Here is a 5,000-nt window from a genome sequence, read left to right as displayed (position 1 = left end):
TTAGGTGGCGCTCCAGCACCTCGATCTCACGCTGCACTTCATCCATGCCTGCACCGTCGCAGGCTGGCCCTATCTTCTTCAGCGCCAGGAGACGGGACCGACGGAGGGTCGGACCCATCCATCGGCAAGATGGAATGCCGAGGCCCCCCTGGGCAACAGGAGCGTGGAAGTATCCCAGGGGGGTGTCCGCCGGAAGGCGGAACCATCTCCTGACGGCGGCCCGGATGGTAACGTCGGCCGACTTCAATGCACCCACCCGGGTGCGGCTGAGGGCCAGCCCGTGGTACAGGCCAGGGAGAAGCACGTTGGTGAGAGCGTGGAGGCGCTGTTGCGGCTTCAGCGGAGCTCGGGAGATGACGTCAAGCTGCTCCACCAGGTGGCTACGTGGATTGAAGACACAGCGACCCGCCGTGGAAAATTGCAGCCCCAGGTACCGGAAGGTTTCACCCACACGCAGGGCAGGCATGGTGGTATTGCCTGCTGTGAAGGTGACATTGCTGTCCACCTTCACCTTCTTCTCGCGCCCTGACGCGACTAAGGCGAGGGTGAAACACTTCCGGGCGTTAATCTGCAGCCCCAGGTGGGCGAGGGCTGCGGTAGCTGCGTCGATGAGGGACTGCAAGCCCCTCGGGGTCGCTGCAAACAGCAAGACGTCATCTGCAAAGGCCGCAGCGTTGACTCTGCGACCGAGGATCCGAGCTCCGATGTGGGAGGGCAGTTGGCCTAAAACGTAGTCCACCGCAAAGTTGAACAGGAGGGGGGAGAGGGGATCGCCCTGGCGAACGCCCCGTGCTGGCTGCACAGACACGCCCACGCCGGCGCCGTCCGCTATCACTGTCGTGCTGCCCTCGTAGCACCGCTCGACATACTCGACAAAGCAATCCGGCAGGCCATGCGCCTTCAGCACGGGGCGAAGGGCAGCATGATCTACCGAATCGAATGCCTTAGATACGTCGATCGATGCCACAAAGACAGAGCGGCAGGAGCGAACTGCGTCGGTGAGAGCAGTGTCCAAGATGAAGGTATTTTCCAACATCCCATCCCGAGGGATGAATGCCCGCTGACGTTCGTCCACAGCACATGCGCGCATCAGGCGTGACGCGAGAACCTTGTGAAAGGTCCGCGCCAACACCGAGCAGACCGTAATGGGGCGAAAGTCAGCGGGGGATGTTGGTGCAGCCGTTTTCGGGAGAAGGGACGTCCGCGCGCGAAGCAGGCGTTCCGGAAGGGCGCGGGCCAGAAGGAAGAGATTCATCACTTTCACCAGGACTTCGTGCGGCAGGCGCCGCAACTCCGCTGGGGTAAGGCCGTCCGGCCCGGCTGCTGATCCCCTGGGCGGCAACGCGGCGGCGACCTCCTCATGTGTGACCGGCCCCCATATGCACTCGAGAGCGACAGGCTCTGAGTGCGGGAGGAGGCGGTCACGAATGAAGCCCGCGGTGGAGATGGGCTTCTTGGTGAAGAGGTCCGCCCAGAAGTCCAGCAGACCAGGGATGGCAGGTGGCGGCTGGAGCAGGGTGCCATCCAAGAGGCCGCGCACGCAACGTGCACGCGACCGTCGGAAGGCATCCTGCGTTCTCGCGTACTCCCAGCGGCGCCGCTTGCGCTTCTGCGTCGGCGGCGCGGCAGGCGGCCGCTTCGATGGTTGGCGCGGCCGCTGTGTCCTGGTGATCGATCTCTCCCCTCTGGACCCGACCGACGCAAGGGCATCCGGGAGCATGCCCAGGATGACATCGGGCGGCGTGCCCCGCCCCAGACCTATGACACGATCCAGGGCAGAGAAACGCTGGGCGGAAGCGGGTAGCCCCGCCAGATGCTCCCAGATGGCGGCGTCAGTCGGCCCCTCCGGCGGCGGCCCGGTGGTGTCGGCCGCGAAGTCCTCGGCTGCGTCGACGGGCGGCGCAGCGGCCTCGCCCGCGTCAGGCAGCGGGCTCGCTGCTCCCCGGCGGGACGCCGGCTCTTCCCCCCGACCGATCTCAAGCGCCTCCATGAATTGGCGGACAAGCTGCTTGTGGGCAGCTTGCCGCCGTCGGCACTTGATTGCCTCGAGCGTTCGGTCGGGGAACATCCTGATGAGTTCTTGATTAACGAAGAAGAACCGGGCGTCCCTCTCAAGGAACAGTTCGGCCTCCGCCTTGGCGAGCGACAGGACTTCTTCCTCCGTCCACCTCGCGCGATGCCTCTCCGTGACGATCTCCGCGTTGGCGGCCGCAAGATGTTGGCGGCGGCGATGGACCCCGAGACCGTTCTTGGTTGTGAAGCTGCGGTGGCACTCACTACAGGTATACATAGCTGCAAAAGTTACAAGATTTTCGGCACGGCCGGTTGGCCGGCTAGGTGCTGGGGGAGTTGGGGTGGCACCTTCAGCGGAAGGGCCACCACTTATTCTCTGCTTACTGCCCCCAACTAAAAAAAGGGATAGTGCGAGGGGGGGCTGGTAACCCCCCCAAGCCCCTGGAGCGGTCTTCCACTCTGCGAAATCAGCGGGCCCACGAGAAGGGGAGAAGACCGCAGGAGAGGATAGGCTAAGAGGGCTAGGCCCATGTATTGCGCATCACTCTCCCTGTAACTATAACCCAAGGAAGGCACCTCGCAGCAGCAGCACGACTACATCAAGACCGCACTTCGAGAAGCCAAGTCCGGATGCAGCCACACCGCCGCCACTTGGCCACCTTAAGAGAGTCATAGTTACTCCCGCCGTTTACCCGCGCTTGCTTGAATTTCTTCACGTTGACATTCAGAGCACTGGGCAGAAATCACATTGCGTCAACACCCGCTAGGGCCATCGCAATGCTTTGTTTTAATTAGACAGTCGGATTCCCCCAGTCCGTGCCAGTTCTGAGTTGATCGTTGAATGGCGGCCGAAGAGAATCCGCGCACCCGCGCGCCCCCGGAGGAGCACGCTAAGGCGGACGCGGCCTCGCAGCAAGGAAGATCCGTGGGAGGCCAAGGCACGGGACCGAGCTCGGATCCTGCACGCAGGTTGAAGCACCGGGGCGCGAACGCCGCGCAGGCGCGCGCATCCTGCACCGCCGGCCAGCACGAGGCCAACCAACGGCGAGAGCAGACCACGCCCGCGCTAAACGCCCGCACTTACCGGCACCCCTACGGCACTCACCTCGCCCAGGCCCGGCACGTTAGCGCTGACCCACTTCCCGACCAAGCCCGACACGCCCCGATCCTCAGAGCCAATCCTTATCCCGAAGTTACGGATCCAATTTGCCGACTTCCCTTACCTACATTATTCTATCGACTAGAGGCTCTTCACCTTGGAGACCTGCTGCGGATATGGGTACGAACCGGCGCGACACCTCCACGTGGCCCTCTCCCGGATTTTCAAGGTCCGAGGGGAAGATCGGGACACCGCCGCAACTGCGGTGCTCTTCGCGTTCCAAACCCTATCTCCCTGCTAGAGGATTCCAGGGAACTCGAACGCTCATGCAGAAAAGAAAACTCTTCCCCGATCTCCCGACGGCGTCTCCGGGTCCTTTTGGGTTACCCCGACGAGCATCTCTAAAAGAGGGGCCCGACTTGTATCGGTTCCGCTGCCGGGTTCCGGAATAGGAACCGGATTCCCTTTCGCCCAACGGGGGCCAGCACAAAGTGCATCATGCTATGACGGCCCCCATCAACATCGGATTTCTCCTAGGGCTTAGGATCGACTGACTCGTGTGCAACGGCTGTTCACACGAAACCCTTCTCCGCGTCAGCCCTCCAGGGCCTCGCTGGAGTATTTGCTACTACCACCAAGATCTGCACCGACGGCGGCTCCAGGCAGGCTCACGCCCAGACCCTTCTGCGCCCACCGCCGCGACCCTCCTACTCGTCAGGGCTTCGCGGCCGGCCGCAAGGACCGGCCATGACTGCCAGACTGACGGCCGAGTATAGGCACGACGCTTCAGCGCCATCCATTTTCAGGGCTAGTTGCTTCGGCAGGTGAGTTGTTACACACTCCTTAGCGGATTCCGACTTCCATGGCCACCGTCCTGCTGTCTTAAGCAACCAACGCCTTTCATGGTTTCCCATGAGCGTCGATTCGGGCGCCTTAACTCGGCGTTTGGTTCATCCCACAGCGCCAGTTCTGCTTACCAAAAGTGGCCCACTTGGCACTCCGATCCGAGTCGTTTGCTCGCGGCTTCAGCATATCAAGCAAGCCGGAGATCTCACCCATTTAAAGTTTGAGAATAGGTTGAGGTCGTTTCGGCCCCAAGGCCTCTAATCATTCGCTTTACCGGATGAGACTCGTACGAGCACCAGCTATCCTGAGGGAAACTTCGGAGGGAACCAGCTACTAGATGGTTCGATTAGTCTTTCGCCCCTATACCCAGCTCCGACGATCGATTTGCACGTCAGAATCGCTACGGACCTCCATCAGGGTTTCCCCTGACTTCGTCCTGGCCAGGCATAGTTCACCATCTTTCGGGTCCCAACGTGTACGCTCTAGGTGCGCCTCACCTCGCAATGAGGACGAGACGCCCCGGGAGTGCGGAGGCCGCCGCCCCGTGAAGGGCGGGGAAGCCCCATCCTCCCTCGGCCCGCGCAAGGCGAGACCTTCACTTTCATTACGCCTTTAGGTTTCGTACAGCCCAATGACTCGCGCACATGTTAGACTCCTTGGTCCGTGTTTCAAGACGGGTCGTGAAATTGTCCAAAGCTGAAGCGCCGCTGACGGGAGCGATTATTCCGCCCGAGAGCATCCCGAGCCAACAGCGGCGCGGGTCCGGGGCCGGGCCAGGTAGGTCCGTCATCCGGGAAGAACCGCGCGCGCTTGCCGGGAGCCCGAGCGCCCAAAGGGGCGAATCGACTCCTCCAGATATACCGCCGGGCAGCCAGCCAGGACACCGGGGCTCTGCCCAACAGACGCGAACCGAGGCCCGCGGAAGGACAGGCTGCGCACCCGGGCCGTAGGCCGGCACCCAGCGGGTCGCGACGTCCTACTAGGGGAGAAGTGCGGCCCACCGCACACCGGAACGGCCCCACCCCGCGGCGAGTGGAAAGGC

The 5,000-nt window shown here is 62.6% G+C and overlaps 1 pseudogene; it reads right to left on the bottom strand.

Annotated features, from left to right (window-relative positions):
- Nucleotides 1-5,000, bottom strand: part of LOC124588934 — a 7,961-nt pseudogene that overhangs the window by 2,405 nt on the left and 556 nt on the right.

This window comes from Schistocerca americana, unplaced genomic scaffold (assembly GCF_021461395.2).
Source record: "Schistocerca americana isolate TAMUIC-IGC-003095 unplaced genomic scaffold, iqSchAmer2.1 HiC_scaffold_666, whole genome shotgun sequence".
Lineage (NCBI taxonomy): Eukaryota > Metazoa > Arthropoda > Insecta > Orthoptera > Acrididae > Schistocerca > Schistocerca americana.
This window is presented reverse-complemented; position numbering and strand designations above follow the sequence as displayed.